The sequence below is a fragment of the Maylandia zebra genome, linkage group LG3, assembly GCF_041146795.1.
Source record: "Maylandia zebra isolate NMK-2024a linkage group LG3, Mzebra_GT3a, whole genome shotgun sequence".
Lineage (NCBI taxonomy): Eukaryota > Metazoa > Chordata > Actinopteri > Cichliformes > Cichlidae > Maylandia > Maylandia zebra.
This window is the reverse complement of record NC_135169.1, coordinates 19,640,071-19,655,853: the sequence shown is the minus strand read 5'-3', so window position 1 is coordinate 19,655,853 and position 15,783 is coordinate 19,640,071. Positions and strand designations below refer to the sequence as shown.

The window sequence follows — 15,783 nt, the reverse complement described above, 5'->3', positions numbered from 1 at the left end:
GTTTCAAAGATTCTGTACTGCAGCTGTAAATGTTTTCCAAAAGCACACATACACTTACCTTATCAGTGTTTCTCAAACTTTTTACAGTGTGTACCACCTGAGAAAATGTCAGTTCTCCCATGTGCCACTATGAAAGCATGAAACTCATAAATCTTAAAACACAAAATTAGTATCTGCAGCAAAGATTTTTTCATACATTGTATACATTCTACCACAGGCAAAGTTGCCTCCATTTTTATAGTTCTTTTATTAATATTTTGTAATAATTTATTTGTAATAATTTTTTTCTGTTTTGGGAGTGTTTTTTTATTTATCTGTATTATACTGTTTACTTTTTACTCACTATTAGCATAATTCATTAACCTTCCCCCCCCGGTCTAAAATAGACCACAGGGATCTGTTAGTTTTAAAACACTAGAATAACTTATAAGAACCTTAAAAAAGTAGATGTTAATAATCATGCCCAAGTTCAATCTTTACGTCAAAAGAATGAAATGTCCACAAAATGTACTTTAATCGCAAAAAAAGATACTTTATTAAGCAATTTAGAAACAACAAATGAAACAGCTCAATCAGTTAATAATATTCACATTCAAAATGTAAGAGTTTAAAGAAAAGTTTAAAAAAATTATCTCTAGTGGGTATAAAAAAAACAACTATGTCAACCAGAGTCTTCCAGTCTTCTGCTCACTTTGACAATGCCCCCAGGGAAACTGCGAATAATCATTAACTGCAGAGGTTTTTATGATACGAACAACATCTGATGTTAACAATCATCCACCCCCCATTTTATGCATAACTGCATTTCATGATTTCTTATAATCTCAAACAGAAATTTATTATTCCCCTTCCGTCATTCAATGCATTTTTTTTTATTTCTGAGCACTTATTCTATCTTTATCTTTTTAACACCCGTTATTGAACTTTACTTGAACATTAGTGTTTATCAATCGCAACACAAATTACTTCTTCCCATTGTTATACATAATCAAATCAAAAACCTTCCTATTTCTGTGTATCTGTGCCTGCTGTTTAGGCTAAATCCTAACACACATACAAGCTTTTGTCTGAGCCGAGGGATCTCAGTCTTATTGATCATATGTAATGTGAGGAACATCTGATTTGGTCTATTTGATGAAACATGTCATGCAAGCAGAAGTGACCATTTTCACCACAGTGCTCATTAGTTATAGAAAAGCAGGTTATACATACCACCCAATTTCATAAATATCTTTAAACAGAACATTTTTTTAAGCATAAACAGAAAATCGATTGACTACAACATTCAAGCATACAGATTTGTTTTTCAAAAGAGATATAAGAAAGACAGATATAACAAGTGTGCTAAAAGCTATTAAAAACAGTATGAATGAAAAATCTTTAGTATCCAAAAGACAAAAAATCAAACCCTTTTATTCCGTTTTTTGAAGCAGCTCAGAGCATGCCATTGCGAGCTTAAAAAAGGGTTTGCCACAAGATTCAAAGATTTGCTCGTTCGTTGCACCTACACACACACACACACACACACACACACACACACACACACACACACACACACGCACACACACACACAGACAGACAGTCAAAAGTAGATGGACAGTTTATAGTAGCTTGTTATTTTGGATAAACAGAAAGCTTAAAAATAATCATTCATAGCACAATTAAAATGAGAGATTTATCTGAAAGGCTAAAAATGTCAAATTTAGCCAAAAGGTGAATATTACTTTGCAACAAAGAAGCCGATGTATTTTAGTTTGTACAGGTTCTAAAGGTAAAATTCACTGTGTTGCAGGTTAGCACAGTTGGATACTTTTTAGAAGTTACCTTATAATAATCACAAAATAACTTAGTGATTTTGTTTTGATGTATTTTTGTCATATTAGTGATATTGGTAAAATATGAATATGTATTATTTTGTGTATTTGATATCATGGCATATAATCCTGTATATCTTTTGCATGTTTTTTTTTCCTTTTTAGCTTGTTTAATTCTACTTATAACAAAGTAGTTAACATGCACACATTTAGCACACAACAACGGCAACAACAGCAACAACTCCCTAATGCAAGAATAAACTTACCACATCTCCGGGCAATTACATAGAAGATTATCACGACCACAACGGCAGCAATGGCAGTGCCAGCAATGATGGCAAGGCGTGTGTTAGCTTGAGAACCTGAAAAATATATGCAAGAAATGGCTTGAAAATAAACTTTTTACTTAAATGCAATTAATCTGATTATGTATAAATTTTCTATGTAATTTTGTAGCAAAAGTACAATGTCAAATATTATACTTGTTGGAATCGGATCAAATGAAACCAAATATTCTGGTTTCTGTTTAAATATTTACTTTACTGGAATACATTCAGTTTATGCCAAGTATATTTTCCTTAATAATTATTTGAATAAATAAACTTTGCAATTGCTATTTTTATTTAGCCTCAATATATAAATAATGTGGTTTCCCAACATAGTTACTTAAACTTCCTGTTGGTTTTGGATCACCAACTGAAACACTTACATCTGTTTAATGTCTGCTGGGATCACACTGAAAGTAAAATAATATTTTTTCACAAAAAGAAGAATTTGTTGTCATAACTGCTCTATTAATATTTAAAAATAAAAATACCACAATCAGAGTAAATTTAGACTTTTTGACATGTTTCTTGGAGCTGTTGAAACAATGTCAGAAATGTTTAACTACTAAAATCCTTTTCTTACTCTCATCTGTTGTTGAACTACTTGTAGTCTAACAATATAACTAAATAAGGTTAGATGTTAGTGGGGAATTAGTTTTCCCCAAAGGTTATCTCAGCCTTCATTCTGTTCTGTGGCTGTAGCTCAGGCCGTAGAGCAGGTCATCTACCGATTGGAAGGATGGTGGTTCGATTCCTGGCTTCCCCTAGGCTGAATACCAAATGGGCACGAGGAAGATACTAACTCCAAATTGCTCTCCGATGCATCCATCGGTGTATGGATGCATGTGGATAATAGTGAGGAAAGCACTTGGAAAAAATGTGCTTGTGCGAACACACACACCATTTCCCATTTACAACCCCTGCTGAGTGCTTTACACTGCTGCCCCTGGGACTTCGACCCAGATAACTGGTAAAACATGGATAAATGCAAGGGCGTAGATTTGGCATGGACGGAAGGGACATGTCCCCACCAATATTCAGCGATTATTGAATTGTCCCCACCAATAATTTGATCTCTTCGAGTAACGAAAAACAAACCCAATAGAAAGAAAAAAACGATCTGTCAGCGTCTCATTCACCCAGCGGTGCAGAAAGAGTTTAATTACGTTCTCTACTGGAGTCCGACCTCATGTGACAAATATGGACAATGTGATTGGCTGTGGCTTTCAGGGAGCTCTGTTTAGCTTTAGCAGCAGAAAGCCTGCGCTGCGAGGAGGAGAGGAGGACGGCAGCAAAAAGGAAGAACCTGGATATAAGAAAGTATTTTTCAAAGAAACCTGTAAGTCACTTAAAGCTAGGGATGGGTATTGATAAGATTTTCACGATTCCGATTCCATTTTTGATTCTGTTTAACGATTCGATTCTTTATTGATTCTCTTATCGATTCTTATTTTTTAAAAAGGAGAACACTAAGGTCGATTAGCTTAGAACTTTGTTTTATATCTTCTCTTTGAACAAGACAGACATTTAGGAGTAACATGGCCTTACAAAGCCTTACAGCCTTACAAAGAGATCCACAGCCTGGCTCTTCAACGGGGTGTCACAGGGTCCCCAGGAAACAAAAATTGTAAATGTAAAATAATAAAATAAATATTCGTCTGTAGCAATAACAAAGTATAACATAAATTATTCTGTAGCAATTACACAAGAATATCCAGTAATGTCCCTGCCTACAATTAAACACATTCACTTACCGAAAATCGGGGCATCTGCTGTGGCAAATGGGTGCAAGCCTTTTACCACAAACTTAGACACTGCTCGGTGACATTCGTCTATCCTGGCCTGAAAGGAGACGCTACTGGTAGACTGCAGCGACAACTGCCAGCATCTGAGCCAGCCAGACTCTGTCTGTCTCTCTTATCATGGTCACCTAAATGCACAGTAATGGCAGGTTTGTAATAAGGCAGATTGCGCTAACATAATATGCACTGTTAGTTGATTATTTACCTGCCGCATTAACGGGAGAGGACGTGCAAACGTTACCGCTGCTGCTGGGTTGAGATTCACGAGTCCGGAGCGGAATTAAAAACACGACATTCATTTAAGGGCATCGCGTGTTTTGTGAGCAAATGCTTTTGCATATTCGTAGTGTTTCCTCCCTTAAATGAAATATCTACATTGCAAGTATTGCAAGTTGCCCTGTTGTCATCCGTTCTCGTAAAGTATATCCAAACTTTTGAGCGTTTGAGCTGCTTAGGCGCCGTGTTTCCTGCCAGGTAAATGACGCTCCGCAACGTGGTGACGTCATTCGGGGTGACTGGAATCGATAAGGGAATCGTTTGCAAAAATGGCAAACAATTCCAAGGAATTGAAACAGTGGGAACCGGTTCTCAACAAGAACCGGGTTTTGATACCCATCCCTACTTAAAGCCAAATTAACTCATAAAATGTGTCCGTCATAATAACGTTACAGGCTATGCTAGGCTTTGGCCCACATCAGTCTAAAACTGTATGTACCCATTAATAACGTGTTTTGGAAACTAACTGCACAAGAGGCAGCACTATTAGTTATCTCAGTCTCTCAGAGCAGCATTTCTAATTTTGATTGAAACTATCAGAGAAAACGGCAGACTCGAGCAAGCCAGGATATTAGTTTACTGAGGCTGTTAAAATTATATGTCTAACGTTAAATGTTGGTGACACAATAATTTCATCCTAATGGTACTGACATATTCATAGGGTTAATTTGTGAGACAATATTTTATGAGGTGGTTTTGCAAATATCCACCTTGTAGTGCAGTTTGCACAAATTGTTTTAAAAATGCACTCACCCCACAAACATTACTGATGAGTCAAGATCTGCACAAATTGAGAGAAACACTGAAGCAGCTTCACATTTTATTCCTATTGACATGTATGTCCTATTTGTCAGGTGACAGAGGCAGCTCTGCCATGTTGTAGCTCAGACAGAGGTGAAGAGGCAAGGTCAAGGTTCTTTATTTGTCACATGCATAGTTATACAAGTATAACACACAGTGAAATGTAGCCTGACACACTCCTCGACATGTGCAAAAACGGGGGGGGGGGGGGGGGGGGGGAGGAAGAACATTTATATATATATATATATATATATATATATATATATATATATATATATATATATATATATATATATATATATATGTATGTATGAGGAAGATGGCGTTGTGGTCAGACTTCCCAAAAGCCGGGTGTGAGACAGCTTTGTAGCCCTGCTTGTATGGCGTGTAGCAGTGATCCAAAATTTGATCCCCCCTCGTTGGACACGAGACATGCTGGTAAAAGTTTGGCATGACTTGTCTGAGGTTCGCTTTAATAAAGTCTGCTGCTACAATGAGAACTCAGCACATCATGTAATTCGGACATGATGTGCTGAGTTCGCTTCAAAACAAGGACCTGGGCGCAGCCCTCATTGGGAATTCTGATCACAACGCCATCTTCCTCATTCCCCAGTATAAACAAAACATACGGAGGGAAGAAGTAACCACGAGGGAGGTAAAACGGTGGTCTGCCCAATCAGAAGCTACGCTACAAGACGCAGGTGACTGACTGATGATTTGGTGCTATAGATGAACTAGTATTTATCATCATAACAATTGTTAGGCTGCTGATGTAAATTGTTTCATTAGTGTATATTTGACAAATAATCTGAATTGACATGTCTCACTTTTTATATGGCACGAATCCATGTGTTATTTTATCAGGTAGCAATATGTCCTAGTGCAGTCAGAGGGGAAGAGCCAGGGCCAAAGGTGAGGCAAAGCAAGCACATAATAATAATTTTAATCTGAGGATAAAACGCATGTTCTTAGGATGAAAGATACTTCAGTGATCTCAGAAGACTAAAAAGATGGCTAAGGCCAACAATGACTCAAATGAGATTAAACAATGCTGCTGTGTGTCCACCAGGAGAGACTGGACAGTATAGATGTAAAACCAATATGCCAGCAGTTTATCTCAGTTACCGAGAGGAGCAGGCATGTGTTTGGCTCCTTCACATAGTGGACATTGAGTTGTTGTGTGGGACACCAGTAGTCCATGTCTGTTGCTGTAACAGTTGTTCATGTTTAGAATAAAAAAATCCCAGCTGACTAATTTGATCGGGGCAATAGTGCCTAAAATGTTGCATAATTTTGCTGAAGAGATCTTTTACTTTGTGGTCATCTTAGATGAGTAGTTTTATGGACAAAAACCACCAGGTCATTAAGAGTTCCCTTAGTGCTAATGTGTCAGAGATGTTGGTGTACTATAACTGAAGTAATGTTGTTAAGTCCTTAAAGTCATATTCTTTTATTGTCATGACTGTATTTGAAGCTATTTTTATTTTTGTATGATACCTGATTTATATGGAATGTGGAAGTAAACTAAAGCCTAAAATACTTAGTCAGTCATTTGTTTAATAGTAATTTAACATTATATAGTTCACATAAAAAAACTATGAATTGTAATTTTAAATGGTTTAAAAGCATGCAGAATAGCATTGTGGCAGAGGTGTGGTCCCGGGCGCGGCTGCAGGGGAGGAGTGGTGTAGTGAGCTCAACGGGGCTGTGCTGGAGACGCAGGTGAGAACAGCTGATGGCGTTTGGACTGATGATGGTTTCCTTCCCTTTTATAGTGAGACGGGAGAGGAGCGGAGGGGAGGCTGGAAATCAGCTGAGACCGGAGCTGTCAGACGGTGGTCGGTCATAACAAGTGAAAACTATAAATAAATGTGGCATCTGGCGACAAACAACTGTGGGTGTGTCAATGGAAAATTGTATTTAGTAGTCAGTATAATCTTTTAATTATATAAGTTTGCATATGGTAGAACACTGCATGTAATCATTTGTGTTTAGAAGTATATAGTTGGTGACATATTTAAAGAATGTCTCATCCTAGGAAGTCTGTAACAACGGTGTGTACTTCCCAGGGTGTTCTGACTTCACCCCTACATCCTAGGAGCATGGGAAAGGTTGTACCTTGTCTTATTGTTTTACGGTAGGATTAACGTAGCTGTGTCAGTTTTAGTCTAAGTGCCTTTTTACATATAGATGAACTGTTGGATTTTCCAGACCAGCAGGTTAAGGGAAGTCGTTTATGGGGTCACACTCTGACACACACACACACACACACACACACACACACACACACACACACACACACACACACACACACACACACTCCAATGTAAGGAACAACCACCCACTGAAGTATAAATAAAGACCGGGGTAGTCTCTCATTTGCGAATCTTGGAGCCTCACTCTTGGTGTGTGAGCTCTGGAGGCTACCCTTGCTAGCAAGAAAATCTGTCTGTTTCTCCTCTCTGATTCTCTGCTGAAGAAGTGTTTTAGAATATATCTCTTAACAGCGTGTGTGTACGTGTGTGAAGTGCATTTCACAAGCATATGTAGACAAGTATATTTCTCCTTTTTTTTAATTATCAAGAAGCAAAGACAAAAAGGAAAAAAAAAAGAAAAAGGGCAGAGTTCGGTGGTTGAATCATCCGTCCCCACCAATGCCAAAACCAAATCTACGCCCTTGGATAAATGTTATTTTCATTCATTCTATTCATTTTTAAAAACATTTTTAAATTTAATTATACAAATTGAGTTCAATAAAATGCTCTTACTGGTATTTCCATCCACCGCTGAAGTATTGATGGTTAGAGCCCTGACAGCTGGAGCCTTGACAGCTGGAGCCTTGACAGCAGAAGCACTGACAGCAGAAGTAATGACGGCTGTAGCACTGACGGCTGTAGCACTGACAGATGGAGCTGTTGAAATATTGAGAGAAATATCAAGGTACTGATCCACAATTCTAAATATTTTGATTAAATATTTTTTACTTGTTGCGGACCCTACATCCATTTAAACATTTACTTTATATTGCGCACATTTTAAAGATGTGTAATTCCCTTGGATATACAAAATCATTGATGTTTACACTAGAAAAAAAAATACTGTGTTCAGTGTTGCAGCTGTAAAAACTGTTGGGTAGTAAGCATACATACCTGCTGAGGCTGAATAAGTGAGAAGCAAAAGCAACAGTCCCACTAAAGTCTCCATTGTGCTGAATGAAATCAGAATGCTGACAAATGGCTAAATGCTCGATTGACTAGCGTTTTCTTTGAGCTGCTGTTAGGGTGATGAACTGTTACTGAAAATTGACAAGTATATTTCCTCTTTTGCTTTTGGCAATAATTGCCTAGCTTTCACATTGCTTTATACTTTCTTCCTCATTTTATAGTGTGTCCGTTTGAATTAGATGCATTTATTAGATCATATATGCACACACGAATGAATATCAGTACAGTAAGAAGAGTATAAAATTGTGAGTGTCTATGAATGAATCAATGCAGCTTAACAGTTGCCTCAAAACCCTTTATATTGTAAATTGGCCTGTATTTGTATAGCGCTTTTCTAGTCCTAAAGGACCCCAAAGCGCTTCACACTACATTCAGTCATCCACCCATTCACACACACATTCAAACACTGGCGATGGCAAGCTACATTGTAGCCACAGCTGCCCTGGGGTGGACTGACAGATTGTACCGTAAAGGCTCTGAGATAATACAAAGAAACCCCAACAATCCAATGACCCTCTATGAGCAGTTCTGAATTCAATTCTGGATTTAACAGGGAGCCAATGAAGAGAAGACACTGTGGAAAATATGCGCTTTAATCTTCACCCTGATTCTCAGTCGGACTTGCAACAGGTTGTCTTGTCCATGCACATAGATGACTCTTCAGGCCTTGAAATGTTGAAGCTCAAATTCAAATTTTATTTGTCACACACATAATCATACACAGTACAACATGCAGTGAAATGCTCATTGCTGTGCAATGCCCGACCATTAAACTACACTACAGAAATGTTCAAGATTTACAAAATTACAAATTTTACATTTAGAAATTTAGAGAAAATTACAAAAAAAAATTACAGTTAAATAAGAAAGGGTCTAACAGATGTAAACAATAAATTAAGAATTTAACCTAAGAATTAAAGACTAAACTAAGAGTTCGATGTAAATTATAAAGATAAAAAATAGGATGTCCAAATGAACAATTTAAGAAAGAAATTATAAGAAGTGTGCAAATAAACAGAGTGTGTGTGGTGCTGTGATGTATGAGAGTCCAGTCATAGACCTAACTAGTGTTAGAGGCCATTGCTCTAACACTAGTTAGAGTCCACAGTTTGAGTGGCTTAGAATTTCTGAAGAGCACATTAGCTTACTAAAAACAGTAGCTAGCTAATACTGCCAGATGTATTCAAAATCCTGAAATACAACTGGCAGTGAGGAAACAAAAAAAACAACAACAACAATTCGTTTGTCAATATAATAGCTAATCTGTGAGCTAAAAGGAAAGGGACTAGATGACCTGACTAGATGTCAGAAATAAATTTGATAATTTTTTAACCCTTTAAAACCGGTCAGAGCAGGCACGCTCCGTTTTGCGCAACTACTTTTAAATCCTTGTAGAACTGCAACCACATAAGCTAGCGCAATCATTTTGTAGTTGTAGTTACATCTTATGCCATCACTTTTATTTATGTAGCAAATACTTAAAACACTTATTAAGATAAAGGGTAACTGACCCAAAACACTTTCTAGTTGATGTAGAGGGAACAATAACCTCAATCTAAATCCTGAACAGTTAATCAGGAACTACAGGTTCATCTTCAGCTTCAGAACCATTTTTGTGCTCAACTGAAAACTCATCATGTGCTTTCATTTTTGATGAGCGCACACACACACACACACACACACACACACACACACACACACACACACACACACACACACACAGCAAGTACAACAGATGACCTGACAATGAACAGAGGAAGACAGGTGATTAAATACACACAGGAAGTCGTCAGAGGAAGTGAGAACACGTGAAGAAATGTAATGACACCACAGAGAAGTAAAACCCAACACAATGAGGAAAGAACATAAGAGACTTTCAACAAAAAAAAAAAAAAAGGAAACATGGAGAAAAACACAGTAATCAGAGAATGAAATTAAATTACACAAAACACTGGGTTGCAGACCCACTACTGTGACACACAGAAAACAACAAAAACAAAAAACGTATGCACTATCGTTATGGTCAGAGGAAGCTTTGTGAAGCTTTGAAACATGTATTAAAGTTTATTACTCAAAACTTTTCAACATGGTCCTGTTTGGTTGCCAAAAATATGTAGAAGGACTCTACAACTTGAAATAAAGTGCTTCATTATGATTGCCCACTGCACAGAGCTGAATTGACAGCTTCAGTTTTTCAGATCCTGGTTTAGCAGATCGCTGCCATCTACTGGCTGGCTGGAGTTTTTATTGTGTTTTCCAGTATCTGCTGCACCACCAAGTTCCGTATTTAGTAACCCGTGTTGAGTTTGATGAGCAGCTCACAGCTGGAGCTCTGTGTGTTCAGTCTGAAGGTTTCAGGTAAACCAGCCTGTAGCTCCAGGCCGGCTGCACAGTTTGTGACAAACATCAGAGCTCCTTCTGTTCACATCAGGCTGCTCTCGTCCTTCCTTCTAGTCCCACATTTATACTGTGAGCAGCTCTGACTGACAACATGCTGTCACACTGAAAACTTCACATCTGCTTCTTCCTCCTCAACAATTCATCTTTACAGTCTGATCTGCAGCTTCAAGGACCTCTCTGCTCCTGACTCTGTGCTGCTTTCATTAATGTTTAGACCTTCTTCATCAAATGTTATGTTAGTTTCTGATGCTACGGTTCAGTTTTCTATGGTGCTGATCATAGGGTGTGCACTGGTTAAATGCTAGTATGGCCCTCAAGCAAATGACAAGGCCAGGTGATGATCTTCCAGTCCTTTAATTGGCAGATTTTGCAGAACACTTACGTAGGTGGGTTTGGCTGTGGTTGTTCTAGAAAACAGAACACAAACTACAATCCCATGTAAACCACAATAATCACATTATTCATATTTCTGCATTTTCTTTTTTTCTCAGAACATAAATCCACACTTGGCTCTGTTGTCAGCTTAATTTTTTGTTGTGATCATGTGGTGACCTCCATGTATTATTATTATTATTATTATTATTATTATTATTATTATTATTATTAATAATAATAATCATTATTAATAATTTATTTATTTATTTATTTAATTAATTAATTTCTATTTATTTGCATATTTTATTTATTTATTTTTTATTTAACCTTTATTTAATCAGGAATGTCCCGTTGAGATCAAAGACCTCTTTTTCAAGGGAGTCCTGGCCAAGAGGCAGCACATTTCAAGACAAATACATACGAACAAACAAAGTTAAAATTACACAAAACAATTACACATTATTGAGGCAGCCTGTAGGCCTTTGAGTTTAGTTTTAAAAACATTTAAAGACAACAATTCAGTTAGTTTCCAGTCTTTCTGTAACATGTTCCACGAAAAAGGCGCAGAGTGGACAAAGGCTTTCTTACCCAGCTCTGTGCGGAAAAGGGGAACAGACAACAGCAGCTGATCATTTGAGCGCAAGGAGTAAGAACCACTATTTGTCCTTGTGACCAAAGTACAAATATAAGGAGGCAGCAATCCAAGCATAGCTTTGTAAATAAAAGTGTACCAATGCCCCTGTCTTCTAATGGCCAAAGAAGGCCATTTTACTCTTAAGTACAAATCACAGTGATGGGTCAGGTATTTACAATTGGTAATAAACCTCAAGGAAGCATGATACATCGTGTCCAACATTAGAAGACATGAAGAAGAAGCGTTCATATACAGAATGTCACCATAATCTAACACAGATAAAAAGGTTGCAGTGACAAGACGTTTTTTTACTGCAAAAGAAAAGCACTGTTTATTACGGAAGAAAAAACGAAGTTTAAGTCTCAGTTTCTTTACTAGTCTCTCTATATGTGGTTTAATTAAAGGTGAAGGAGTCATCAATCCAGACACCAAGGTATTTATATTCATGAACTATCTCTATGACATTTCCTTCAAGGGTGGACACCACTGCAATAGGCTCCGGGACCTTCTTTGACTTGGAAAACAACATTAGCTTAGTCTTGTCAGCATTGAGAACTAATTTTAGCTGAATAAGTGAATGCTGGAAAGCAACAAAGGCTTTCTGTAAAGTTTCAATGGCCTGAGCAAGAGATGATCCATAACAGTAAATAACTGTGTCGTCAGCATAAAAATGCAAATTTGTGTCTGAGACATTTTGACCCAAGTCATTGATATATAAAAGGAAAAGAAGGGGACCCAAAACTGAGCCCTGTGGCACCCCCTTGTGGACAGCAACAAATTTAGAACAAAGACCTTCAAGTTTAATGCACTGGGTTCTATTTTTCAGATAATTTGAGAACCACGCTGATGCATGTTCTGACAATCCAAGGCTGAGCAGTCTGTTTTTTAGGACTGCATGATCAACAGTGTCAAAAGCTTTTGAGAGGTCAATAAAGAGTGACGCACAGTACAATTTCTTATCAAGTGCCACAATAATATCATTTATCACTTTCATAGTGGCAGTGTTAGTACTGTGTTTTTTTCCTGAAGCCTGACTGAAATTTGGAGACAATATCATTAGAGTACAAAAACTCTTTCAACTGGTCACAAACTAGAGATTCCAGGATTTTGGATAGAACACACAAATTTGATATTGGCCTATAATTAGTCAATACCGATGGATCACCTCCTTTCAATAAAGGCAAAACGAAAGCTGATTTCCAAACCGATGGAATTTCTTTGGTTTTAATTGAAAAATTAAATAGAATTGAGAGTGGTTCTGCAATAAAATCAGCTGCCAACTTCAAAAAATAAGGTTCCATCAAGTCTGGACCAGGAGGTTTTCTGTGATCCAAAGCCTTTAAAGCTTTATGCACTTCATAAACACTAAAAGGTACAAAGTTAAAACGGTCTCCAGAAAACATAGAGAGTTCTGGGCAAGTATTTGTTAAAAAAGTTTCTGCAGAAGCAAACAGGGAACCCACTGATAGAAAGTGATCATTAAAACAATTCAAAATTTCAGTTTTATCATTAATTGAGACTGAATCTTTTACAACAGATTTAGGAAAGGTTTGAGTCATTTTATTGGCGGAAAAAGACTTGATTACTTTCCAAAATTTCTGTGGATCATTGAGGTTCTCAGTGGTGACAGACAAAAAGTATTCAGATTTGGCCTTTTTAATAAGAGAAGTACATTTATTTCTAAGCTGTTTGAAAACAGACCAATCAGTGGAAGTATCTGTTTGTCTCGCCTTGTCCCATGCTCTATTACGCTTGTGTATGCTATCTGCGAGTGTCTGCGAAAACCAAGGATTTTCTCGACCTTTAATTCTAACTTTCCGTAAGGGGGCATGTTTATTAACAATTCCCATAAAACTTTCCTTAAAATATGTCCAAGCTAGCTCTACATCTGGTAATAGTCCGATTTTTTCCCAATTAACTAATGACAAATCATGATGAAAAGCCTGTTCATTAAATTGTTTAAGATTCCTTTTGCACACTATGCGTGGCTTACATTTTGGAATTTTAGCATTTCTGCAAACAGCAACAACACAGTGATCACTTAGGTCATTACAGAAAACACCAAGCTAAGAGAATTTATGAGGTACATTTGTTAAAACCAAATCAATTAATGTAGACTTTTCAGGGCATTTAAGATTTGGCCTGGTAGGAAGATAGACTAGCTGGGTAAGATTAATTGAATCGCAGAATTCTTTAAATTCACCAGAAGTTGCATTTAGCCAGTCCCAGTTCAAGTCTCCAGCCATTAGTAGTTCAGTATAATTTAGTTTAGCCAAAAGGTGCTTTAATGAAGATAATGCCTCTTTTGAAGCAGATGGGGGCCTGTAACACCCAGCAATGGTTATCGAAAAAGTATTAGCAATATCTACATTCAAGGCCAAAAACTCCATTTGTTTGCATATCGATTGGGACAGAACAATCGAAGCATTAAATCTTGATTTGACATAAATAGCTACACCGCCTCCTTTTTTTGGCCTATCAGTGCGATATACATTGTACCCATATATGTTAATGTCTTCATTAGTAATAGATTTAGTTAACCAAGTTTCAGAAATTATAACAACATCTGCATCTGTAGATTTAACCCAAATTTTGACCATGTCCATCTTCGGTAGTAGGCTGCGCACATTAAGATGAATATATTTGACACCAGACATTATTTTAAAATCAGAAGGAGTCTGGGAATATTGCAGTTCAGGGCCAGGATTTGGTTGCACATTTCCTGACAAAAGTAGAAGCAAGACAATCAACAACCTCTGTTTCGCCTTTGATTTGGGTTCAATGCTTTGATATGTTGAACCCGAGCTGAAACCTCCATTAAATGGGCAAATGAAATAAGTATGCAAGGCCAGAATAGACTGAAGTTTAGATAAGTCTCTGGGCAAAACATGCATGAAACTAATGTCATGATCCAACTGAGTTGATAACTGCTCTGATTTTTGCAACATTATAGAGCGTGTTCCTTTTTCAAAATTCTCTTGTAGATAAAAATCATTTTCAGAGGTTCCCCTGCTATGTGTCTATAAGCAATTGCTTATCCGAGGGTCCAAAAAGGCCAAGAGGCAAATTAGAATAGTAAATACTGCCATCATCCACAATTTTAGTACTTAACAGAAGTGAACAGTACAGACCTCTGGGTGAAGCAAACCAGTTAGCTCCAGGAAAATGGCACCGGACCAGACCTAAGCCAGTTAACTCCAAAAGGATAGCGCTGGGCCAGGCCTAAGCCGGTTTACTCCTGGAGGACAGTGCAGGGGCAGATCTTAGCCAATTTGCTCCTGTGGGAAGATGCTGGATCGGGCCTAAGCCAATTAGCTCCTGAAGGACGGTGCAGGGCCAGGCCTAAGCCAGTTAGCTCATGGGAGATGGTACAAGGCCGGACCTAGGCCAGTTAGCTCCACAAGGATGGCACAGGGCCAGGCCTAAGCCAGTTAGCTCATGGGAGATGGTACAAGGCTGGTCCTTAGCCTGTTAGCTCCACAAGGATGGCACAGGGCCAGGCCTAAGCCTAAGCCAATTGACTCCTGGAGGACGGTGCAGGGCCAGACCCTAGCCAGTTAGCTCCTGGAAGATGGGATAGAGCCGGGTCTAGGCCAAATAACTCCAGGAGGACGGTACAGGGCCAGGCTAGGCTTGTTAGCTCCAGGAAGATGCATCCATCAACTTCCAAAGCATCTACCAACCACACGTTTTTCCAAACAATCCATGCAATATTAACTGTCTGGTTAAAAAATACGTTAAAAAAATTTAGTTAAGAAATACGTTAAGAGATAGATTAAAAAATCTTTTAAAAACAACTAATTAGACGGACACGTAACAAACAAAGAGCATGCTGCCATCTTGAATTCAATATAATATAATATAGTACTTGTGCAACATTCATTTGGTTTAAGTAAAATTCATATAAATGTTTACATCATGAATATCAAGTGAAAAAAAATTTGATCTTTAGACACATTACTTACTTTATACTTAATACATTTTAGATGTATTGTTTGTTGAAGGTAAGAAGAAACTGCTGAAACCATGTTGAGTTTGTTTTTGGTTTACACATGATCTGTACTGATCTGATGCAATATGTGATAAAGCTGAATCATCCCTGTGTCTGTAGTGCTCAGTGTTTATCTCATG

General features: G+C 37.7%; 1 long non-coding RNA gene across 2 annotated transcripts; it reads right to left on the bottom strand.

Moving 5' to 3' along the window:
* Positions 1–572: 572 nt before the first annotated feature.
* On the bottom strand, positions 573–15,702 carry LOC143417028 (uncharacterized). 2 transcript variants are annotated; one of them, XR_013097253.1, is made up of 5 exons: positions 15,618–15,702; positions 14,784–15,373; positions 7,788–7,931; positions 2,081–2,176; positions 573–1,504 (listed from the first exon to the last, which is right to left on the bottom strand). It is a non-coding gene; the product is annotated as an uncharacterized LOC143417028 (long non-coding RNA). The 2 variants fall into 2 exon arrangements; XR_013097252.1 differs by lacking the exons at positions 14,784–15,373; positions 15,618–15,702 and adding an exon at positions 8,169–8,254.
* Positions 15,703–15,783: the final 81 nt, after the last annotated feature.